The sequence below is a fragment of the Agrilus planipennis genome, unplaced genomic scaffold (genome assembly GCF_000699045.2).
Source record: "Agrilus planipennis isolate EAB-ADULT unplaced genomic scaffold, Apla_2.0 scaffold214, whole genome shotgun sequence".
Taxonomy (NCBI): domain Eukaryota; kingdom Metazoa; phylum Arthropoda; class Insecta; order Coleoptera; family Buprestidae; genus Agrilus; species Agrilus planipennis.
In genome coordinates, this window is record NW_020438974.1 from 331,196 (window position 1) to 358,467 (window position 27,272).

General features: G+C 32.6%; 1 protein-coding gene across 6 annotated transcripts in view; it reads left to right on the forward strand.

The window, feature by feature from the left end:
- LOC108739150 overlaps positions 1–27,272 on the forward strand; it is a 157,890-nt gene that overhangs the window by 101,291 nt on the left and 29,327 nt on the right. The window contains exon 1 of one of the 6 annotated variants that reach the window (XM_018472897.2): positions 10,137–10,395. The exons of 3 other annotated variants lie outside the window; for them this stretch is intronic. The gene's annotated coding sequence lies outside the window, so the exon portion shown is untranslated. Of the gene's footprint in view, positions 1–10,136; positions 10,396–24,649; positions 24,972–27,272 lie in introns of those variants that run through there. 2 more of the 6 variants (XM_018472899.2, XM_018472896.2) reach the window with 2 other exon arrangements.

The following is a 27,272-nucleotide window of genomic DNA, read 5'->3' on the forward strand; positions in this document are numbered from 1 at the left end:
GGCCTCCGCGTTCGGCAGCGTTCGACATCTGTCTCTCTCCTACTTGAGTGAGCGATGCGTCCGCGTGGACAGCTGCTATACAATAATACATTTCCATTTACCTCCTTCTCTATATCCATACAAAATATCTATCAAACGAATAAAATTAAAACTTTCTTTTGAAAAATGAAACCATTCCATCAGTATTTTCTTATGACGTTGTCACGTCAAAAGGAAACTAAATAGTCATTTTTTAAAAGCAGTGAGCAACCTTCTGGTACTACCAATTATCCAATCTTATCCCGGTAAGTAAGTCAGTTCTATGACGCAAAATCTGGATTTGTAGGATACTAAAAAGCGTAGCTTAATATGTATAAAATAAAAAAGCATGTCGTATCCTGAAATAGGAAGAAATTAGTAAAAAATAAATAAACAAATAAGTAGAAAGGAAGAAGTATCACACTATGGTTAAGCCAATCAGCCGGTTAAATAAACAGTGTGAACTATCAGAACCTTAGTGACATTGTTAGATTGTTTGACCTATGAGTATCAGGAAAATCCTGGTAGATTTCCATCATGTGACTGACGTCACTGTATTTACCGGGATAAAATTGGATACCGGTACCTGGAGGCTAGACACTTGTCTTTTTTAAAATATGTACAGTAACGTTACACTCTAGGGAACACCTAAAATGTATTCAATTTGAGCCACATAAATCCAATAGTTTTCGAGTAAAATAGAGTTATCACGTACAATTCAACGAATATGATGAAGTTTTAGCGATTTCTTTTTGCAATTTGGCCACGGAACTTAAAAAATCGTCTACAAAATGCAAACGATTTCATAATAGAAGAAAAGAGCTGAGAATGTAGGCAAATCTGTTTCGCTAATCGTTTGTCTTAATCATTGTTGCAAAAGATGTTTTGTATGCTTGTGTAAAAGGCTGAATAATTTACATAACGCTTTTTAAAAAACACTGAGGAAGCACACGTTTGTTTGATCCACTTCCTTCAATCCGTGAATTTCAATATCGTGTTTTTTATTCGTTTTCGAATTTCATGCGGCAAATCATTTTTAATACGCACATAAAATTAAAAACTGACCTGACTCCAAAGCATGCCCGTGGTTTAAGGACAATTACGTTCAGTGTTTACACGATTTATGTAAATACACGTTTGCGTACATCTACGTTACGTTCAATATAGTGGATAAACACACCTTGACTTCAACCTTGTACGCAGAGTATCACTGGCTCGGCTTTATAGCGCATTCAAACCATTTTATGTACACAACTAAAGACTAAAACTTTCTGTAATATTATCTCTCCTTAGCGAAATATTGGAATAACTGAGAGATACATATTTAATTGCCCATTAAATAAGCTCGTTATGACTAAATCATGGCTGTAGAGGTAAAAGTTCGTCATGGACCATAACGACACAGTAAATGTTCCTGTCTTATCTTCTCTGTAACTTAAAATATCGTTAATTACCAACAACGACACTTTTCAATCCAAAAAATATGTTTCTTACCAGCTCTTCATGTCTTAAGAAAGTATTCGGTAAAGGTCTAGGTGATAAAGGGGGGGGTCTATAGAGGAGGTCTCCCCCACCACTAGACCATAAAAAATTCGTGGCGGTCTCACCCTCATTAAAAGTTATGGGGGTTGAAAGTTGATTATTTTGACAATTTTCATACATTTTCGTTCAAACAAAAATTCAATAAAATAATTATTTTCAAGCTGGTGGAGGTGTGGGATCGAAAGAGGGTGGTCACTTGAACAAAACCCGATAACATAACCTAACCTAACCTATTGATAAAGATATTTAAATAATGTTTTATATAACTTTCTCAATATTTTTATGTATTTTTCATTAGTTTTACCTTTGAATATTGTTTAAGAATGACTATATAAATATTTACATGCCTAGAAATGTATAAAAATTGGCATATTTATTAACTTTGAACCCCCATAACTTTTTATGAGGGTGATACCGCCACGAACTTTTTATGGTACAGTGGTGGGGGAGATCTCCTCTTTCGATCCCCTGATCATTTAGACCTTTACTAAGTATTCTACCAACCTGGCTCCGCGATTTCTTATCCCTCGGTTCTCTTATTCCTTCTAATACCTCCTCCTTCTTATGACTACGTTTATGTATTTAAAACACTTCTAATTTTTTTCGCAGCTCACAGTTCATGCTTAAAACTCATAGAGTGAAGCACTAAAGATACACCTTTAATAATAATCGTTGTCGAGTTTTCAAATTAACCAATCTCGAGCACAACAATGATTTCTTTTTGTTAAAAACAGAATGACCCTGCGCTATATTTCTCTAGTGATTTTTCCATATTTATTATTTCTTAATCAACTCCAGAGGGCTCTATGGAAAGTTCAATAAGAAATAGGCGATATACAGAGACATATTAGAGGCAGAGACGGTAGTTAAAATGGGTAGGGGTAGACCTAGATTAGATTACTGTTCGCAAATAGTTAAGGATGTGGGTTGCTCTAGTTTTAGGGAAATGCGAAGATTAGCTCAGGATGTGAAAGAGTGAAGGTGCCTGTCCAACCAGTCTTAGGACTGACGACTTATGATGATGATGAATCAACTCCAAATACCTTTATAGAAAAAGTAAACACAAGAACTATATCAAAATAACAAATAATCTAGTGTAGTAATCAATAAATAATACAAATTAGGACAAACTACTAAACGCAATTTTTAATAGGTTTGCTTTTTGAAGACTTTTTGTTTTCATTGTCAAGTCTTTTCTTGCCTAATTGAAAAATGTATATATACGTGAAAATATTTTAGCAACTACCAAAAAAAGCTGACAAAAATTATTTCAAAATCTAAAAAAATATTAACAGCTATTAATGAAGATAGTTGAGGAATGCCTAAACAACCAAAAATGTGTGATAGTAGGTGGATTCACAAACAAGGAACTAGTGAAAGGTTCGTGAATCCATAAACAGGCGCCCCTTTTAAGTATTTTTTATCGTCTGCTTCTTCAAGAAAATGTTGGTGAGGAAATTAGTTAATGGAATATACGCATTGAAAGGTACTTATGATAATAACAAGTAGTAAAAATGTAAGGAAAGCTATACGTTGTGTTTACAGAGAACATTAACAGTGTCTCAGGTCATAATTTACGTTAACATCACACACATGACGTGCAAATTATAAACGTAGTTATTCTACCTGCTTACTACGTTTCAATGTATCTCTTTCTGTAGCAAAATCACTTCAGGAAATTAATTGCTCGTATAAGGAGAGACGCAATTACGCCAACACATTGGTATACCAACATGGAACATGGGTTATCACCTTGAGAGACGAAACGTGTACAGTTATCATAGTAAAGCGGTCATGAGTACGGAATAAGTTTAATTAACTTTTTTTCCACGAGTTTCTTCTTCAGGAAGTACAGCCTTAGTTATTATAATGAGGAAATGCATTTGACTTAAATTACGATAGAGTAAGTACCACTTGCCCCAGCTACTAAAACATTACTTAATTATATGACAGTAGCGGCTAGTGATTTATTATTGCTTGCATGCGGTTCGAAAGAAATTGACCAGAAGAAAATAAGTGACGTTGATTGTATATGAAACCTGAAGGTTGGTGAGAGAGACGGCGATATATTGTATGTAAGTAAATTTGCGAAGAAATATCCTCACGTATTAGAACCACATCGCACAGCGCTAATCGAATTCTTGTTCTTTGTACTTGTACTTATTCAGGTGATTTAAAGAAAGCTCTGCGTAGAGTAATTTCCCTTCTCCGATTTTTCGGAATAAGAAAATATGTAGGGAATATCAGTTTCGTAACGTTTATCGAAGCCCTAGTTAAAGGGGAGGATTCCGGGGATGCCCCCCCCCAATACCTGCTCATTTGACGTTCTCAACTTGTGTTATTAATTAGGAAATATGTTAAAAATAGACTTCCTTCATAATTTCGTGTAAAAACGCCTGTAGAATATAGGTAAAACTGCTTGACAAACTCGAAGAGCATTCTAAGAGGTCTAGACCATTGCTTAGCATTCGGGAGGACGCCGGTTCGATTCCGGGTCCGTCTGCCTTGGTCCAAGTTTTTCTGGGTTTTCCTTGGATCACTTAGGCAAATGCTGAGGCACTAATATTCCACAGATAATCTTTCACTCTCTTCTGTCTTCATTTCGTCCGTCTCATCTTTCTCACCCGAACCACCACCCACCCATTCCCACGATTCCTGAAAGCTGGCTGAAGAAGGCCTTCCGGAGTAGTCCGGAGAGACTGCCCGCCCACCAGCACTAGTGGCTGGTGGGAATGAAACACCCAAAAGTTTTTTTTTTTTTCATGTCTATGGGCTGTAATAAAATTACAAAAAAAAAAACATAGGAACCATAAAAATAATATCGGTCCTCAATTCGGTGTTCAGTGATCTCTCGCAGGTAGCAAAGATTACCCTTAAAGTATCAACAAGAAATCGGATTTCTGGTCAAAGTGAGACAGTTACTGGAAGCGCCTCGTAAAAACGACATAAGAAGGAAGACTGGGACATTGTAGTCGCAATATACATTTTATTAATAAAACCAGGGAATCCCTCATTTCGATAAAGCAATAGGAAAATGTAATTCAAAACTTAATAGAAAGTGCCAAAGTTTTTGCTAGAATTAGTTAATCCAGAACAGGATTTTTAGACATCACCGAAAACAAAGACAAAAATTGATAACTGTGAAACCAATTCAGTTGGTTAATCGGTTGCGTCCCCCCCCCTGACAGAATCCTCGCTAGGGGCCTTATAAGAACAAAGAGAGGTGTTGGATGTAATTGTTGTAGAATTCATTCAAAACTAATTCTAAGAGTCAATATTTTACTATCAACATTAACGCTCATGAACCGTTTTTTGTTCATAGATTTCAATATACATATATTTACGTATCATATTAATTTTTGTTTATATATATAGTTCTAAACTTTTGTCCTTTAATGAAAAATTCCAAAGAAGTAAGCGCAAACACGAATTGAAAAAATATTTCTTTGTATTCTGTAAGCTCGAAGGAATTCACTATTAAACATTTTCTGTAAGCATAAAAGAAGTAGTCGTATTTCAGTTTAAAGTGAAAATGCGAAATATAAATACGAAATCTTGTCTTAGGCCTAGCGCACACTGCGATTTTTCAGTCGGAAGTAAAACCGATGCGATCAAATAGTCGCAGCTTTTAGTCATTTGCAATGTTAGCGTCACAGAAACTATGTGTATTGGTTCCATCCCATCATTAAAGTAAAAACAGCAATTTTCTTTTTTCAATTTCGGGTATAATTTTTTCCGTATCCGAAACACTATGTGACGTTTCTTCTTTCTTTTGCAGAGGACTCATAGTTTGACATGTTTGATAACCACAATATATTCATCAATTGTGCAGAAAACAAGAGTCAGTGAGTTGCGACAGCTTAGTCGCAAGTGCGCGCAGGTTCAATACCTGTCGGTAAAATTCACTTAACACACGCGACAATCGCGCTTCGAGAAAAACAGAACCAGTTGCAATTTTTTAATCGCTACGTTTATTTAGTCGCATATGCGCTCACTTGCATATACTCACCTGTGTTACGTTTTTGCGAGAAAAGTGCTCGCTAGTCCTTACTTACGATTTTTTGTATCTCCGTTTAGGCTGGATCCACACTATAAAGTCGATCACGTTTCGTTCGCGCTCAGATCTCGGTCTAGTAAAATATTATCCAATGAAAAACAATGTGTACATTTATACTATCCGTAACAGTCAAGTTCCGGTCGAATCCCATTCGAGTCGCGATCAATCTTGAAGAAATTTTGGTAAAGGTCTAGATGATGGCCCTAGATGTTGGGGGGATCGAAAGAGGAAGTCTCCCCCACCACCGTACCATAAAAAGTTCGTGGCGGTCTCATTCCCATAAAAAGTTATGGGGGTTGAAAGTTAATAAATATGCCACCCCCGAAGGGGGATCATCTAGACATTTACCGAAATTTTGTTTGATCACGATCGAACTTGTCACGACATGTATAGATAGTACGAATGCTCTTTTGCGAATGATACAGATTTAATAAATTATTTTTTTTTTCTAATACTTCGATTATTGACACTTCAAGACTGAATCGTAAACTGAGTCAGATTGTCTAATGTGAACATGATTAGATTTTACCAGAATGAGATCGGACCGCGAACGAACCGTGATTGACTTTATAGTGTGGATACAGCTTTATGTTTTGTTATTAGTCATTACTGTACAGCGGTATTGTGAATGTGCATACCTAATCGTAATGTTCGAAACACGTGTAGTAAATAGAATGTTTTGCTATGTTTCATAGCTATTATTAAGCATGTTTATAATTATTTACCAAAACGACCAACGCATTATCTCAAAAGAATACCATAAAATATCAGATGGAACCAAATAGAGAGGGATCTTATCTTCACTTCACATTACTAAACCGTAATTGTGTAGTAATTTTAATATTTAATGTCCAACTAAATACAATTACGTATAAATTGTAAAAAATGACTAATCTCGCCAAATAACCAACGATGTGTTCTATGGTTGTTTGGCGATATTAGAGTCATTTTTTACAATTTGAATTTTGAACACCAACGAAATTAGATTCAATTAACAATTAAGTATAACAAATTAGAGGTTGAATATTTTTTCGGATTTAAAATCCTTGAGATTCTAGATTCAGTTGATAATCGACGAAAAAAACAATGCAGTCAAATTGAGAACCTCATTTTTTTTGAAGTCAGTTGAAAAGGTGAAATTGTTTAAATAAACATACTTGTAAATTACTGTTAAACTTATGAAACATTGCGTGCTTCTGTTGATTCCATCCACGAATGTTCTATACGATATTTTGGAGTTTATTGTTCATATTTTGAAAGCCTTCGGTTATTTATTCCATCTTTAATAATCACAATTCGTATTCGTTATGCGACGAGAACAAAGCAGATTTAGCTTCATATTGTTAAACTTTACAATTTCAAATGACAATCGGAAACGTGTCGTGATTTCTTGGCACGCAACACTGCAGTACATTTGTTATCTCGAAATGTAAATTACCAGTATTATTTCGAATTCCGTATTGTGCGATATTTTCCATCTCCTACTTGCACTTGTATCTTGTAGCTGTAAAGGTTTGTCGCATTTATGTAGCATGGAATTACTTTAAATTAAAGTGAAAAATATGTACTTAATTGAATTGTTTCTAAAAATATTAATCTTTTTTATTATCCTATCATTAATGAGAATCCTGTGTCTACCTTTCTCTAGCCAAGGAATCAATTTGGTGCATATCTAGGTGACGATGATAATATTGATCCTCAATGTGGGAATCAGTAGTGTGCTCATCGTTAATTTTAAATATGAAAAAGGCGATTCATATAAGTATGCAGATCCAAAATAATAAAATTCGCTACATTTGACGATAATGGTATATTTCCACAAAATAATCTTCTTTAGATATTATATCAGTTTGTAAACTATCGATTTTATTTCAAATACCTTCTTTTCTAAAGTGATTTGTCGTTATGTTCATTGAGAAAAATTGGGATTTTCTTTAGTCACCGGTGATCGACTTGTTGGTTGTACGTGATCTAGGCTGTAGAGTACTTTTGTAATTGCTTTATTTCATAAAAAGTATACGGAGAGAAAAAATCTTACAAAAGAATTACCATGTTCGTCACTATAAAGAAAGATACTTATAGTGACCATTTTCTGAGTGAGATTAGGAAAAAATCATAATTCAAAATTATAAACTTTGCTAAGATTTTTTTTCGTGCTAGCTTATTGTGTATAGTGTAGATTTAATAGAAATTAAGTCAGCAGTAATAGAAGATTATAAATCAAGATATAAAATCAACGTTTTATAAGGTTTCAGTAACATTTTTCTTGTCTACTTGTTTTGTTGATAAGTTGTTTAATTAAACTGCCTGTTTATATTTTGTTTTTTCGCAATTCGTGGGTTACCTACATTTTACCAGCTGCTATGCACGCTTTTAACTTTTTCACTCCGGTTTTTAATTTAAATCCACCAGTGGCGTATTGAAAAGTGTGAAATCTAGAACAGCACCATTATTACTCTTTTTCTTGTAAACTTGAAGTTCTGTTCAAGCGACGCCAGCCAGCAAGCAAGTAAAACCTTAACTCTGGCTTTCTCTCACTCTTAGCATGTTGCATTACGTGAGTGTTTTTGCTCTTTTATGTTTTAGGCAACTTCGTTCTAAATCAAGGAAACGTCTTGTACATTATTATGATGTAAATACTTAACAACAGCTAACCCAGGAAAAGTTACTGTATATGTACATATTTTTATTCACTTACTTAAAAAGCGGTTACTCAAAGTCAACAACTAAAAATTCTCAAACAATTATACATAGGTAGTAAAAAAACTTGTAGCATACATGCTGTAAGCTCTACTTTCTGAAAAAATATGGTTTGCGACTATAACCTCGTATAAGTACTACGCACAAATGCAGTGTAAGTGTACTGATGCTAATTTATTCAAACGAAACTTGTGGAATTTGGTAAAAACGAAGGAAATCCACCTTATTATGCAATGAAGAATATTATCAAAGACTTCACAAGCGGTTAAAACACTGCCATTTTCGGTTTCTGATTTGCCGCAACAGTTAATTGTATTTTGGAATTTTAATGAGTAATTTTCACGTGATGCGACATAAAACGGAATAGAGAATAGATATCTTTTTCGAAGCATTGCTTTAATGTTCATTAGTTCTGTTTGTTATGGTTTTGCTAGATTGTCCTACGTAGACAGTATGACAATTATTACAATTTACTTGTAAACATTGCTGTTTTATTTGGAATTCTCAGTGTTTGTGCAAGTGTCACTCTGTATATGTTTTGTTTTGTCTGAATTGCTTCTCGTAATCAATTTTGGTGATATTGTTTATTTTCGGTCGCAGATTAGACTAGTGCGAACCTGCAGTGAGAAATTAGACCAGTGCATGACTCACATTTGCCAATTTATCTTACACCTTATTATGTTATATATGTTAAAATAATGTTGTTCTCAACCATTCTTACGCAATCATTCATGCAATAAAGTTCTTAATCAAATACAGTCCACTTATACAAAGGTTTTCAATAAATACATAAAAAATAATATTAGTTACTATTCTATTCAGTAACACTCAGTGTTTCACGATGAATATACTTTTCATCTAATTATCGATAGTTGCTAATATAACATGAGTTCTAGTGTGCGAAGGCTCTTGAAACATGTGTAAAGTGTGCACTTACATTCGGATTCGTTGTTGGGTATACACTAGACTAGGTTATGGTAGGAAAGGTTTCTGTGATTGATATGTGTGAAGTACCATGCACCTATTTGGGTTAATGTATTGTATGAAAGGATTTCCTAATTGACATGTGGAAAGTGCTGGGCACCCAGAGATAGCTTTGAACCAAATATTATGGTATGGGGGATCGCTATAATTACAATCACCAACGATACCCATCCGAAATTTGGACGAATTCTCAACTACATAGTTATACTTACATTGTATTTGTTATCATACTTGAACCGAGTACTGTAGCACATAATCTTCATTAGCTACAATAGTCTACATTGTTTGTTGTTTACTCGCATTATAAATATTATTAAGTTGTTTGTACATAACAATGTAAATAAAACTGAAGTCAGTGGCGTTTCCTAGAATTTCCCTGACTTTTTTTGTAATTATTAAAGCAGCAGATAGTGCCTGTATGCCTTTTACATTGAAATTACAATGATTATATACCTAATAAATCTACAAATAAATAAATTTTCATATGTAACGTGTAAATTATAAAAAAAGTTACGTATAAACGGTATTTTAAATTATTTAGAATGAGAAAGCTACAATGTGTCTGGTATTGTCCTTTTACATATTTATATCTGAATGTCGCCCATGATGGTTGCAAGGGTAAAGATAGATGTGGTACCTATACGTAAATAATTACTTTCTAATAGTCTTATAATCGTGCAATAACTGATAATTAGCAGTTCAAGGTTTACATTTTTAAAAACTACTGTGACGTTTATCAGCAATAGAAGATTATCTTTACTCAGGTTTCTGCTATCTACAAGATAACACGTTAATTATGAGAGCCTAACCATTAATTTGGATGTAGAAGCTGCTGTTATTCAGTTCATAGTGGACGACTGTGTGGCCTGTACGTTAATGTTTATTAATTATTTATTGTAAGGTAATTAAAGTGCAAATATTTTCTTTACAATGGTCGCCCCGTAGTATTTCTATCAAAGTGTGTCGTTGTTTCAATAGTCTGAATTGAGTTTATTATATAAACAGTGTAAATTTTCAATATTTTTTAAAACGTGATTTTAGACAAAGTGCCTATAAAGTTGTGTGAGAGCAGCAAATTTCAGTCAGTAAGTCACGTAAGTTCACAAAAAAGCATATTCTGCTACATAATAAGGGCAGTTACATTTATCTGCTTCAAGTGTACTCAAAGTGCTGATATTCATGATAATAATGTATTGGTTCATATCTCACTTATAGTCGAATCAATTCCTCATTTTTTTAGCGTTATTGTTACAAGAACCAAAATTATTACGTACAAGTAATGTTTTGTTGTCATCTGTTTAAAGTTAGAATTGGAGTGTATATGTATATAAATATATGTAATAGGCAAAGATCGATATGTAGTGGAATGAGTAATCTATTCTATACTTGACAATTATTCCGTTTTTTGGCTGATCGAAAATTTGAAAAAAAAATTAACATAACCTAATTGAAGATAGTTTCGACATTTGACTGTGTACAACCAAGTCTCCCCCAAAATCAGACAAAATGTCGTTAGGCAAAAGTCAATACACAAAATTTGATTGGGTCATTTAGGGCCTTATTATCGCCTTTTTGTTTTCTAAACGTCCCAAAAGATACAGCTTCTTACTTTTTTATACCACTATAGAGTGCTTAGAAGTCTTATTTTTTTGTCCCTTTTTATTAATTAATAGTGCTCTAAATTGCATTAATTGGACTTATGTATATTACTTTTGTTAGCGATACGGAGATTAGCCAAACATAAACAAATCACAAGTTTGTCAATATCATAACCGCTGGGATGGTTTCTGTGAAACATCAAAACGAAAACATTCTTCTTGTTCGACTGATAAATGGTTCATCCATATTCTATTCTTATTATTTACATGAAACGATGTCTGAAGACATTTGTACGAATTTTCCTACACCACGTCGTATTTTTCCAAATTTTTCCAACGATGTTGCCGCCCTTTGATGATAGCATATTCGGTTTTCAGCTCCCCACTAGTGTTTCTACTACTGTGTATATGTATAAGGCGTTGTTATTATACAGATACACAAAATAATGATTATTATTGATTAGCGATTACATACCACTGTTATGTTGAGAAAACATTGTTTTCTAAGATATCTTTTATTATAGTCGATAACACATCATACTTTTATCAAGTTGGCTTGCTTTCTTATTTTATCAAAGTGCCTGGTGTTGTTTGTATTCATATTTCTACGAAGGTATGCTTGAACATTTACCATTGAATCTCATGCAAAAATAAACAGTTGCCATTTTTACGTATTATTATCCGAGAATTACAAGTTAATATTTATTAGCAAGTCCGGTTGTAGCAATAATAAAAAACGAACATATATTTATTTATAGAAAAAAATAATAATAATTAGTGTATTCGTTTTGGATAAATAAACTACAACGGATATTATTATTAGTAATATCTTGTTTGTTTTTTAATCGGACATCAAGAAGGCTATAGAAATTACATATATGTTATTGTAAAGTAAGTATGGGTATTTTCGGTAAATTCCCCAACGATTTTTGCAAATAAATATACATTGAAATTGCCTTAGTGTATTTATAATTCTAACGTTTGCGAACGAAGAGCGAAACATGAACTTATTTTAATAAAAAAGAAACCCGTGTTTTAATTAAAAGTAATAAAACGTCATTAGTTAAATTCTTTTCATAATTGCAGACCGAGAAAATATTCTAATTAGTTGCTGCTGTTTCTACACAATAAAAGCCCATAACGATGTAATTATTTATAATTCGTTTCAAAAGGAGTCTAAAGATAGACCTCTTACGCTCTTGCGTTATTTAAAGGAGGTGAAATGCCATTTTTAGAACGACTCCGCGTACTAAAGCAAATCGTATCAGCATTTAGAACTGAATGCATTTGTTTTTAAAGTGAGTTCTGTTTTATCATAATTAAGTACCACCTACCCTTAAGTCAGTCTGAATACTCGCGTGTTTTTATAATTACTGAAGTTTTACGCTTTCTTTTTAACTAGAAGGTTGTATACATATGTATTAGCATACAATAAAGCTACACTAGTTACACCTGTCCAAATTGCTTCCCTTTATACCATTTAGGAATTATCGATACGTATGCAAGTAGATAAATTAGTTTAAAAAAAAACAATCGCTATTACTTGTAGCTAGAAGATGAAAAACTATACACATCTTTAAAACAGCATTGTGTTGCTTCATAATCATTATAAGGTCGTCAGTCCTAAGACTGGTTGGATACGCATCCATCACTTATCCTGACCTAGTATTCGCATTTCCCTAAAACTACACAAAGAAAATGAAAAACGAAAATTTACCTAAATATAATAATAAATAGCGATATTTACAATTTATTCCACTAGCCCGTTGCTTCGTAAACGAAAATAATAAAAATTACAATTTATACCCGAATTTGTAAAAATAAAATCTTAGCAGAAATAAATTTACTAAGTATTTTAGTTAATATTACAAATTTAATTGTAATAATTAAGAAGCTTGAAATAATCTATAAAGAAACATGTCAAAAATGAGATTATTACATGTTACCTAATAAATTTCGCTATTTTTACGTTAAATTCAGTCACTTATAATCGAAAATTGTAATTTTTTCGTTGTCACAGAAATTTAGTTTTCTCCGTGTAGAACATCTTAACTATTTGTGAACAATAATCTAATCTGGGTCTACCTCTACTCCTTTTAACCCCTGTTTCTGCTTCTGATATGTACCTAACTAGCTCTTTATGTCTGAGGAGGTGTCCTACCAACCCATCTCGCCTATGCCTTATTGATTTCCATAACGCCTTCTGTACATCCACTTTTCGCACAGGTACGGCACCGTGCTCAGACATACACTTAACAATCTTTTTTGAATTTCTAAATTAACCGTTCATTAACATATAAGTGACTTATTTACCTCTGTTTTATTATATGTCTACTACTCCTTCCCTTCTGAACCATCTCACCAGTCATTTCTACTAATGTTTCGTTTATATTCACTTTTTCCCTAGTTTTTTTGTGTTACTTATGAACTATTTATAAATAATAATAGAACATAAGCTTTTTGACGCTAAGTTCGATAGTAATTACATGGTTATTTGTAAGGGATTTAAGTTCAACCCCGTTGTGCTTATTGCTGTTGGCATTTCCATACCCCCGTTATCGACATTAAATTCGTTCCCACGATTAGAAGGGGTGATTGAAATTATGTACCTACATACATAGGTATGTACAGGTTTCCGTGCAGGTGATGGAATTTAAAGGGTAGAGGTGGTACAAGTACGTACAATGGATGTTAGGTTGAATAGAACATTTTAAAACATTCTCACAATAAAAACTAATACGTATAATGTACGTATGCATGTTTCAGCCATTATAAAATAGCAATATTAGACAACTATAGGAAAAGAAACCCAACGTTGAACTGAACGTTAGTCAGAATCTAAAAGTAGGTGATTATAACCTCAAAGTTAAGGGTTCTTTTACTGAAAATTATTTATTATTAGAGATGGAGTGGATATTCGCTTTGGATCAGGTATTCAGCATATTTGGCACATTTTATAGGGTTCGGCCGGGTACCAGATAATGTCACCGGGTTTATCCACCAGAGAAAAAAAAAAATAAATAAATACTAGTAAGAATAATTTAATAATTATAACATAAAAACCTACTTAATAACAATTGGTAATGAATATTATGTTGGAATAGATCGTTCTAATTTAAATTATTAATTACTTTACTAAAGATGTTATTTAATAGNGGTACGGCACCGTGCTCAGACATACACTTAACAATCTTTTTTGAATTTCTAAATTAACCGTTCATTAACATATAAGTGACTTATTTACCTCTGTTTTATTATATGTCTACTACTCCTTCCCTTCTGAACCATCTCACCAGTCATTTCTACTAATGTTTCGTTTATATTCACTTTTTCCCTACTTTTTTTGTGTTACTTATGAACTATTTATAAATAATAATAGAACATAAGCTTTTTGACGCTAAGTTCGATAGTAATTACATGGTTATTTGTAAGGGATTTAAGTTCAACCCCGTTGTGCTTATTGCTGTTGGCATTTCCATACCCCCGTTATCGACATTAAATTCGTTCCCACGATTAGAAGGGGTGATTGAAATTATGTACCTACATACATAGGTATGTACAGGTTTCCGTGCAGGTGATGGAATTTAAAGGGTAGAGGTGGTACAAGTACGTACAATGGATGTTAGGTTGAATAGAACATTTTAAAACATTCTCACAATAAAAACTAATACGTATAATGTACGTATGCATGTTTCAGCCATTATAAAATAGCAATATTAGACAACTATAGGAAAAGAAACCCAACGTTGAACTGAACGTTAGTCAGAATCTAAAAGTAGGTGATTATAACCTCAAAGTTAAGGGTTCTTTTACTGAAAATTATTTATTATTAGAGATGGAGTGGATATTCGCTTTGGATCAGGTATTCAGCATATTTGGCACATTTTATAGGGTTCGGCCGGGTACCAGATAATGTCACCGGGTTTATCAAAGTGCTGGAAAGCCTGCCAGAACAAAGACATGAACCATTAACCGTAGTGATTTTGCGGGGAATCCGGCACAGCTAATACTGGGCACCCGGTTATCCGGCACCCGGCAAAATTACTATCCGGTGCATCTCTAGTTTAAGTTACTCCTTATTTTTTTACTGCTGATTCAACGGTTAAAAAAAAAAGAATGAGTATAATATTGGGAACGGTGTCTCGTTACGATTAAAGTATATGTATTATTTAATATGTAAAAATAGTAATCAATACGTATTAATTTTGTGGTTGTGAAAGAATTGGGGCGGAAGTGATCATCTACTTAATTACAGAGGACGCAAGTTGTACATAAAAGTTGAATTGGTAAAGTAACCGAGTGGCATGGCGTAGAGGTTTAGACCATTGCTTAGCGTTCGGGAGGACGCCGGTTCGATTCCGGGTGCGTCTGCCTTGGTTCAGGTTATTCTGTGGTTTCCTTGGATCACTTATTAAAAAATGGGAATATCGTTTATTAGACGTTATTCCGTTATGTCAAATACACAAATTTCCTTTGCAAACCTACTTACGTCTGGAACTATAGATACGTAGCACATTATTACATAGTGATTAGTAATATGAATTAACGTAATCCAGATTCTATTCGTATTACTTTCTAACCATTTTCTTTGTTTTGATGTAAGAGAAAGCTTGTTTAGATGACTGATGATTCGGACGGGATTTGAGCAAAGTTATTAATTAAAGTTTCTGCGAAAGACTAAACATTCCTTTGCTTCGGTGGTTTAGATTTTGGTCGAATTTAAGTAGTACCTCTTAATGCTTTTTGAATGCCATTGAGGCTAATATTGCAATATAGCGAGATGGTGTCTACAATATATTACGATATAAAATGAATCTTTCTGTTTATTACTAGTTGACAATTTCAATTGAAACTTTGAAATTACTTTTTGTATGGTTTAAATAAAAAAAAGCAAATCTATGGGGCCTTTTTTTAAAATGGAAATTATTCGCTTTTGCATTCTTTACGACTGATCTGTTTAATTTGTGATCATTTTGGTGGTTGCATTTTAAATAAATGTAATTATCGTACCTATGTACCTCACGACTCGTTTCGTAATAATGTCCATGCAAAACAGACAATTCAGGTAAAGAATTGCATTTTGCAATGCGCCCAGTTAAATAAGTATAACGTAGTATACGTATTAATTGTGTAAAATTGCGAAAATTCCAATCGGCGTTAGTAATCATGAAATAACACCTCAACATTATACAATAATATGGTATAATTGGTATAGTTAATGTGCAAACAATAATACGTATAGGTACGCTTAATCAGTTTTCTACTGCAACAATTTCTTTTTAATAAATTATTTTCGTATTGTCTAAAGATAAAAATTGTAATGTAGTACAAGAAGTCGCTTAAAGAGTAAAAGTTACAAAGCGTCTATTGAAATCGATATGTTGCAATAATGTCTTCGCAAAGTGCAGACAATGATCACCTTACAGTTGCGTCATTTACTTGGACATTTCTTTGTCCAATCAATCTTTCATATACTACCTAAAATTAAGTAATCGGTAGGAAATGTAAGAGTAAGTAATAAACAACACTATCTTTCATATCTATTTGTGTATATACCTATATATTTTTAAGTTCTACCAAACGCTAGTATTAGTGTGGTAATAAATTAATAATTTTTTTCTTGCTTCTTCTTAAATGNCTCGTAAATATTAAAGTTCAAAAATAAATGTAATTTAAAGCGTTTAATGGAGAAACGGTACGCTGTGTTCAAAAGGTTTCGATAGTTTGCTTGGTTTTGGGTATTTTTCAGAGACGCGATTCAAAAAATCTGCACGCCCTGTATCTTTGTCAAAAACGCAATTTATAATTTCTTATGTTCTGTCGTCGTTTTGTCTTACCTACATATTCTCTTTACCAGTGTAAATTAAGTTAGCTGCACTAAAATTTATAATGCCAAATTTGACAGTTTTTCTGAATGTTTACTTGGTTAAAAATAGCGTTGCTTTCTTAATTGCTTTGTTACATTTAAAAGTGGCAAAAACAGATAAAATTCGAGATATTTACATATACATTTTGTTTAGATCTATGCATTCATTCCTTCCTTTCCCATTGTTTATTAAAATGAGGGAAGAAAACTTTTCTTTTAACCTTAAAGATGAATCTTCCTTGAGTAATTATTTACCGATATAGCGTGCCGTCAATCGATGAAATCACAGATCAATTTGAATTAAATTTCATTTCCTACATTGATGAATTATTACTTGAACACAGTGAAGGTCCTTTCTCTTTTAAGCCGTCCTTGAGTGACTGCGCCCGCATGGGTTAACCTAATGATATAAGCAACTTATTTTATAACCGATTATTAAATAAATTTTGCATTACATATTTGCAAACGTCACAATTTTATCTTATTTATTTTGTTTTTCCTATTAAAGTGTCACAAAACTGTTGTTTAGTAAATGGTTAGGTATGTATAATGTAAACAATATTACAATTTCTGAAAATAATTGCATGGTGTAGATATTTATTTCGTATTTTTAGAAAAAGATACTTAAAAGGTTCTTATTATCTGTTTTAAATTTATCTGTCGTTTCAATTTGGAAGATTTAATGAATATAAGAATGAGAAGTACTAAATACGTAAATATGTATTGTATGATAATAATGTTAGCACATTCGGTTCGAGTATTATCGTATTACTTATGGGGATTATGAAATAAGTTGCCGTCTCCTAAATAACAATGGATCCAAGTGTGCGGGTGGCGGCAGCGTGAAAGTTGTTTTCTAAGGTTGTTTACTTTGAAACCGCAACAAACTGACACAATCAAAGATCACGTTGTACAAACGCAAAGAAATTAAGACCAAAATAATAAAATACGCAGCTTACTTGATTTTTTTGTGATATATAAAAACAGTTCAAAATGCTCTCATATTAATGGAAAAATTTACGAAAGATTTAGGCATTACGTAACGCGCTTATTTTATTGTTGCTTCAGTTGGTGGAAGGAAACGGATCCATTACAAGTTTAAGTTTACTTATTATTAGTATAAAAGTTACCTAATTAATCACGAATCCCAACAGGAATAATAATAATGAGTGAGTTTTTCTAGAAAGTTCTAATTTAAAGTAAAATTAAAGAAATAACATATTTACTTATTTATGCAAAGGAGTTCTTTTTTTTTTTACTATTTTAAGATGCTTAAAGAAGGATTATAATTCCTTTAGAAAGAAAATTTTCCGAAGTTCAGAAGGATTTTTATTACTAACGACTTCAAAGATATGTATTTTGTAACGCCAACATTCAATGTATTGGCGCTATTCCAACAGAAACTAACAGGTATTCCTAATGGGTTTTTTTATAATACATGTGTTAATAATTGTACCTACGCGTGCGTATGCCTATCTAGTAAATATCTAGAAACACTTCTCAATAAAATGACGTAATTGATCTAATTGGAAAATACGTCCGCGTGTTTTGTTTTCTTTTATCAAATTCTGGTAAAACCAGTACAACAAAAACAAGTTGTAGATTTCTTAAAATTCTCATCTGGTAAAGTCGCTCATGCTGGAGGATACGTTTTGACGTTTTGACCCTCCTGACGATCGCAATCGCGTTTGTGTTAATACTGTTCTTATTAGCATACTCAGTGGAATCTCCCATGAGCAGACACCATACGTACTGACATTGGAACAGCAAGCAAAATTATTAATTAGCCCGAAATGGTTGTCGGTCCTCTTTTGTTCAAAGTTTATCGATTTAAATCGACACAGTAAGTATGTATAATAAAACGAGGTAGTGTTGAGTTACTGTATCAAACGAAAATCGAATCAAGGGCGACGCCAGATAAACAAGGGACAATGCAAGTGAACGAACGGCACGTTGACTGATTAGCCTTGATATATCTTTCAAGTTTTTAGCGACACTCGTGAACAAATCGTGACTAGATCCACATACAAATGTATGTGTGCATATATTATCAATGTACAGTTTGTCACACACACACAAGTTTCATCAGCTATTTAGCAAATATCTATTATAAGTTTTGGTAAAAAAAAAGACTGACAAGCGTCTAACAATGGTGGCCACAAAACTGGAAAACCTGGAAATGTCAGGGAATTTCCAATTTACTAGAAAAGTCAGGGTAAAGTCAGGGGATTTCTCCCAAATCATGGAAAAAATAAAATTTTTTAATTNATATACATTTTGTTTAGATCTATGCATTCATTCCTTCCTTTCCCATTGTTTATTAAAATGAGGGAAGAAAACTTTTCTTTTAACCTTAAAGATGAATCTTCCTTGAGTAATTATTTACCGATATAGCGTGCCGTCAATCGATGAAATCACAGATCAATTTGAATTAAATTTCATTTCCTACATTGATGAATTATTACTTGAACACAGTGAAGGTCCTTTCTCTTTTAAGCCGTCCTTGAGTGACTGCGCCCGCATGGGTTAACCTAATGATATAAGCAACTTATTTTATAACCGATTATTAAATAAATTTTGCATTACATATTTGCAAACGTCACAATTTTATCTTATTTATTTTGTTTTTCCTATTAAAGTGTCACAAAACTGTTGTTTAGTAAATGGTTAGGTATGTATAATGTAAACAATATTACAATTTCTGAAAATAATTGCATGGTGTAGATATTTATTTCGTATTTTTAGAAAAAGATACTTAAAAGGTTCTTATTATCTGTTTTAAATTTATCTGTCGTTTCAATTTGGAAGATTTAATGAATATAAGAATGAGAAGTACTAAATACGTAAATATGTATTGTATGATAATAATGTTAGCACATTCGGTTCGAGTATTATCGTATTACTTATGGGGATTATGAAATAAGTTGCCGTCTCCTAAATAACAATGGATCCAAGTGTGCGGGTGGCGGCAGCGTGAAAGTTGTTTTCTAAGGTTGTTTACTTTGAAACCGCAACAAACTGACACAATCAAAGATCACGTTGTACAAACGCAAAGAAATTAAGACCAAAATAATAAAATACGCAGCTTACTTGATTTTTTTGTGATATATAAAAACAGTTCAAAATGCTCTCATATTAATGGAAAAATTTACGAAAGATTTAGGCATTACGTAACGCGCTTATTTTATTGTTGCTTCAGTTGGTGGAAGGAAACGGATCCATTACAAGTTTAAGTTTACTTATTATTAGTATAAAAGTTACCTAATTAATCACGAATCCCAACAGGAATAATAATAATGAGTGAGTTTTTCTAGAAAGTTCTAATTTAAAGTAAAATTAAAGAAATAACATATTTACTTATTTATGCAAAGGAGTTCTTTTTTTTTTACTATTTTAAGATGCTTAAAGAAGGATTATAATTCCTTTAGAAAGAAAATTTTCCGAAGTTCAGAAGGATTTTTATTACTAACGACTTCAAAGATATGTATTTTGTAACGCCAACATTCAATGTATTGGCGCTATTCCAACAGAAACTAACAGGTATTCCTAATGGGTTTATTTATAATACATGTGTTAATAATTGTACCTACGCGTGCGTATGCCTATCTAGTAAATATCTAGAAACACTTCTCAATAAAATGACGTAATTGATCTAATTGGAAAATACGTCCGCGTGTTTTGTTTTCTTTTATCAAATTCTGGTAAAACCAGTACAACAAAAACAAGTTGTAGATTTCTTAAAATTCTCATCTGGTAAAGTCGCTCATGCTGGAGGATACGTTTTGACGTTTTGACCCTCCTGACGATCGCAATCGCGTTTGTGTTAATACTGTTCTTATTAGCATACTCAGTGGAATCTCCCATGAGCAGACACCATACGTACTGACATTGGAACAGCAAGCAAAATTATTAATTAGCCCGAAATGGTTGTCGGTCCTCTTTTGTTCAAAGTTTATCGATTTAAATCGACACAGTAAGTATGTATAATAAAACGAGGTAGTGTTGAGTTACTGTATCAAACGAAAATCGAATCAAGGGCGACGCCAGATAAACAAGGGACAATGCAAGTGAACGAACGGCACGTTGACTGATTAGCCTTGATATATCTTTCAAGTTTTTAGCGACACTCGTGAACAAATCGTGACTAGATCCACATACAAATGTATGTGTGCATATATTATCAATGTACAGTTTGTCACACACACACAAGTTTCATCAGCTATTTAGCAAATATCTATTATAAGTTTTGGTAAAAAAAAAGACTGACAAGCGTCTAACAATGGTGGCCACAAAACTGGAAAACCTGGAAATGTCAGGGAATTTCCAATTTACTGGAAAAATCAGGTGATTTCTCCTAAATCAAAAAAAAAAATTTTTTTAATTATGTTTATTTAACAATATTCAACTTCTAGATTTTTGTTTTTTTCGAAATAGATTGAAAAATTGGCGCGAAAGCGATTGTGATCCCATCTAGCGTACTATGTATTGTACTGTATAGTACCGTTTGTATTATTTNGAGGAGATTCACTGATTACCCAATGATTAATTTATGATAAATTAATAAATGTTGGAATAAAAAATTGAAGAGTAAATAAGATGAATAAAAGTGTATTTATGTGTTACACATGTTCTCTCACTTTTAAAACTAAAAATACTACTGTTTCATATTTATTTAATAAATATAAATAAAACAAATAGAAACTTGGAAAAGTCAGGGAATTTAATTTCGTAAAGTCTGCAGTCACCATGCTAACGTATCTGGTCACGGTTTTTAGAAATCGCAATTTTAGGCCTAGTGCGCGCTAGTGACTTCTGTTACGGTGACTGTTTCGTAACTCTGATCAACCCTTATTGTTCATTATTGTGGTGCACGCGCTTGGATACGTAAGAGTTGAGTGATTTTTAATTTTTTAAACTTTCCAATGACATCACTCGACAGTGGATGAACTCAATGGTCTTTAGTATTTTACATTTTCTTATTTTTAATGACAAGTGTGCAGTTAATTGACAGACCAATGACGCAACTGCGTGACTGTCGTTCTTTGTGCGCACAGACAAAGTAAATCTTTGGTGACATGACAATGACAATAAATTTATTGTCACCATGATAAAAAACTAGTAGCGAGCTAGCCCTAAATTCTTGTGAATGACTGTTCCGTTTTTAGCGCCACGCCAATTGAATTTCTTTTTGTTTAAACATCCCAGGCCATAAGAATCATCGGGGAAATATAAGGATTTTTCGGTAAAAAAAACTGGGGAATAAAAGGAAATTCATCTTCTTTTGTTTAATCATCTAAGGCCATAAGAATCATCGGGGAAATATAAGGATTTTTCGGTAAAAAACTGGGGAATAAAAGGGAATTCATCTTCTTTTGTTTAAACATCCAAGGCCATAAGAATCATCGGAGAAATAAGGAAGTATCGGTAAAAACAAACGGGAATAAAAGGAAATTGATCTGGCATTGCTGATTTTTGGTGTTTAATTCTTGTCACCGTAACATGCGATAAGAAACTTCTGTCCAATATATTAAAACAGTAATAATACAAAGATACTAGTACCTGTACCTGTTTGTTGCTGTACACCCAATGGATATTTCCTGAAGTAATTAGGAGCTTTTTGCTCTGATTACAGACAACTTTATCCAAGTTCCGTAATCAACTGAATTCAGTTTTGACACCATCTGGGGATTCATTGTCTGTTTGTTCCATAAAAATGTTATTTCTTTTCAAATTATTATTTGCAATTCAAAAGCTGTAAAAGTGTTTGTTGAGTTAAAAATCCTGAGGGTGTAGTAGACGTAATTATAATAAAACGAGATACACAACCATTGAGAGATAGTACTTACCTATATAAGAACGAAAACCGCAAGAAAATCCATTCTATGAGACTTTAGAGTTTTATGGCAACCTACTGACAGACAAACAGACGCCACGCATCCGGCAAGTTTCATTTACATAATGATAAAAAGCATTAGTCAATTAAACTTCAAAACTTTACAAGCATAATTTTTAACTCAATAAACTAAATTTTAAAAATTTGCTTATCTATAAAGATGGTACCTTTTTGTTACCTATGTTTTTTTGTGTTGTGATAAAACTGAAGCGTGTTTTAAAATTCATTTTCATTGTGTCTTTATTATCTAGTACAATCGCGATAAGGTGCAAATTGCATAAATGGCACCACGCCCTATGATAAATCTAACAAGACTTTCAGTATTAGTAATAATAACAAGTCAAGAACAATAAAATTCTTATTAATAACAGAACCAAAAAGTTTTTTATTCATCAATTCATATCCTATACTTATATCTTGGTTGTCTGTATGTCCTTTATAGAATCGTAAACTATGCATTTGATCATGCGATGATCTTTAGCAAAGTTGTTGTGCATGAGCCAAAGAAGGTTTCTGAGTTGGTACGACCAATTTTCGATAGGAAAAACAAGAAATATTGTGTATCCCACAGCTCTTCAATAAATATCGAATTGAAACGAAACGCTGCAATGTCACAATTTTTTCGAAATGAACAAAATCAATAAAATGACTCAAAATGAATTGAATATTTGTGTAATGTCTTTCCTTCAAATTTATTTTAGTTGGTGGCGTAGCAACGCGCGCAGGGTACAGCTAGTAGTTAATAAATTTGTGGAAATTATATGTAAGTGCGTTAATTTTTTAATTTTACAATGAATTTTCACCAAGTAAAAGTAGATTCAATTATCAAACTATACATTAACTTAAAAAATATGTTTCGTAAGTGATAGTTACGTGTATTGTAAGCGATCTGGGAAGGGAAAACGCAATCTTCCGCCGAAATCGGAAGCGCGGCGATAAGCGCCAAAGAGCAGAGAAAAATATTGTCGACAAAAAATTCGAAATATCTGTATGTTGGTTCACCGCGCTTGTATTAGCCGCACTTCCGACAAATTAGTGCAACTCCATTGGTATCGGTGAGATTCAATTTTTTTCTCAGCGCTTCTGTTTACCTCGATTCTTCTCGGTCTCTCGTACTGCTAAAATCCATGTAGTGTAAGCTATGCTGTAAATTCAGTTTCTCAAGTAGTACCTTTATAAGGTCTTATAAAATACTACAAATCTGTTATTGTTTGATGTTACGTATTTAGTCAAAAAATATGGTGTCGTGCAATCTACAATTTGTAAGATAAACCTAAGAAGGGAAATATTATCCAAAGCTGCGAGAGATACGTATGTATGTGTATGTCGGACTAGGTAAATGAAAAAGCTTCTCGGAATGGAAAAAGTTGTATGTGGTTTCTTGATCAATAAAATAAAAATTTTATTATGTTTGGCGAAATAAGGTCAGGAAAAAGTAAAATTATTCATTCACAAATGAGTGAAAATGTTGAACAATTTTTGCTAGTTGTCGATCGCTACAACGCTTCAATAGACTTTGGAGGCTGCATTTTAAAAATTTGGAGGGAAAATTTATATTTTCGATTCTTGGTGCTGTCCATGAATGAGTGTCTTGGTATTTTAATATGTATTTTTTAATACTGAAGAACGGCTTTACAAATTTACAAATTTATGTTTTCATTGCTGTAAATAACGATTTGAAATCAGTTGGATAATTGAGGAGACAGGATCAAAATTAGAATCATAACTGCATTCACTGTGAACGTAATATAAAGTTCTTAAGTCAGCAAAAATTAATACATAGGTATATATTATAGTACAGAATAAATAAGATTGTATGTACATATTGATTTTTAATTTGTTCTAATAACTTAACGCTGGTAAGGTACCAATTTGTAACAATGCTAATTTTCGTTGTGACTGACTGTATGTTGTACAAGTGTCAGTATACATACACGAGTGTAATGTGTGTGTGTGTATGTGTATGTATATGAAATGTTCATAAAAGTTATTCGTTCGAGTACGTATGCGACGAATAGCAGATAATTTTGTAGCGTAGTTTTATTATGTGGCCCGTCGACAATACGCGATCGCATGACGAAGTCTGTTTATGAAACGAAAAAGCCCAGAAAAATGGTGAAAATTTTTGAGAGGACTATTAAGTCCGCTAAATTGGATGCTATTGTAGTGGAATCCGATTAAATCACATATCAGTATATAGGTGATTTTTAAAGTTTTGTGCTTATCGTTTATTTAATGTGTATTAATCTATATGAGGAAATGTTGTTTATTGATTTCGGATCATTTTAAAAGTGTGCAGAATAAACTTCAAACGTAAGTAATCGTTAAATAACGTTTAATTTAATTTGAATTCCTTCAACCATATATTGTAAATTAGAAACGAATATTTTGGAAAAATCGTATGTTTGTGTATAACGAAAAATCAGAGAATAAGTCCTTAGATTTGTGGGAAGTAAAAAAAAGTAAATACGTATTGGAAAGAAAATCTAGTTTCCTTTTAAGCTTTTTTATAGTGATTACAATATGTATGAGTGTTAAACTTACAAAGAACATGGATCTTGTTTTACTTGTTGTATGCATTTTTAGTGTTTGGATGGATACCTACTACTAAAATTTTACGAGTGGTTATTATATAACCAGGTTTTACCAGCGGCTTCGCTCGCGCTGATATCCTAAATAAGTGTCAAAGGTCGACGACGTTCATACAAACTAATTTTTTCTATCCCTCGAGAACAATATACTTTTCCTGAATAAAAGGAACCTTATGTCCTTTTCAGTAACTTTGATAATCTGTGTATAAAATTTCACCATTGGTTGAATAGTTACGGCATTAAATGGTAATAAACAAACAATCAAATTCACATTCGCTTTTATATCCAATATGAAAGGTATCTTGAAATTCAGTTATAATCTCGGTCTTAGGTTTCTTTGATTTTGAAAATCATTTTACTGTTACGTTTTAGTCTCAGATTTCAATAAAAACTAAAAAAAAATATCCGGAAAAGGGACAATCCATAATTTGCTTATAAAAAATTAGTAAAATTCTACTTACATAATACTTACTTGAATATTCCCTAAATATATAGAGCTAAGCAGCTTTATTAATTTCATTCGTGTGCCTTTTTTATTTACAGTATTTTTAGCATAAATTCAAAGTTAATCAATATTATTTTAGTAGGTATTCATGGAAGGTTAATTTTTCCGTTTGTCTTATCTTTGTATTTCTGAATAACAAAGTTATTTTTGTTAACTTCTTTATCAGCATGTATGTACACGTGTGTACATATAATGGTGCGAATGACAGATTTCTACTGATCCAAGGGAACTATTGTTAGTACATGAGTGTTATACTATTTGTATTAAATGATCTCTTTCGTTTACTTTTGAAAAAAGATTGAAAAGAATATTATTTTCTTTAATCACCGAAACGAGTTAATTACGTACATTTAGTTAATTGATTTAGATGAAGAAGAACATTTACCTTACTTTATTGCGTCAAATCTTGTAAATTTGTAACTTCCCTCGCTCATCGTTTCGAGTGATTTACGACAAGAAAACAAGGGGAAGGATAATGACGTTCGCGGTACTAAAATAATGCTGGCGACGTTGTGTATAAAAGAACAGGTAGGTCGGTTATTCACAAAAGCATACAGTGGAAAAGCCATTTCAAAATTCCTCAAGTCTTTCGCAGTAACGAGGCTGTAAAGCTACGAGTTGTAGATTTGATGATGATCAATTCAGCATACGCGAACTTCGTTCAGTAGCAATTCGGGGGTTAAAAAATATTTCGAGAATATTGTGCAGTTTACCAACATCTTCAAAAGATCCGTGCCAGGCTCTGAATGTTGCGAAAGACCCTCGTATTCACTATTTCAGAAAAATTACTTAAGGAAGACGTGCTATGAATTTAAAATGTGATGCTTGCGCAAGACTGATTTTTGTTCATTTATTGAAATCACACTTCTAAACTTAAATACTGTTTAAAACATTGTTTAAATAAATACATGAATTATTATACCGGCGAAATGAATATGTGAATCGAACTAATGCGTTTATTATTTTTGAAGTGAAACTTCTTTCCGCACGGTAGGGTAAGGTCGTTTCATGCCAGTTGCTATGTAACGAAATCATGCAACGCATATATATGCTTAGATCTTTAAAACTACGTAACAGNAAGTAGTGTAGCATCAAATTTTTGTTGAGGTTACTTGTGGTCAATGACAAGCAGCTTGCTTCTTATTTTTATTGAGGAGTTATTCATATTTGGAATTGTTCCAGCTGCCGCTGAATTAAAGATTATTAATAGACACTCTGCTTATTTTTCGGTACAGGTAACGTTAGAATGGTGCTAAATCAGTAATAGTAAAGTAGGTGCATTTTTCAAAAAATTCGGACCAATAGGCCAGCTTGAACAAGAATTAAGTGCTTTTATAGATCACACATTTTTTTTATTCAAAAATTACTTGAAAAAAGACGTTAATATAGTGGTGATAAAGCTCTCAAAAAAAATATTATATAAGTTTTCTTTTTGTTCGTTTATTATTCAACAATAAAAAAAGTCTTCAGCCTTACATCCCATAAGTGTTTGCACATTGTAATATGTAAAAATAGGTG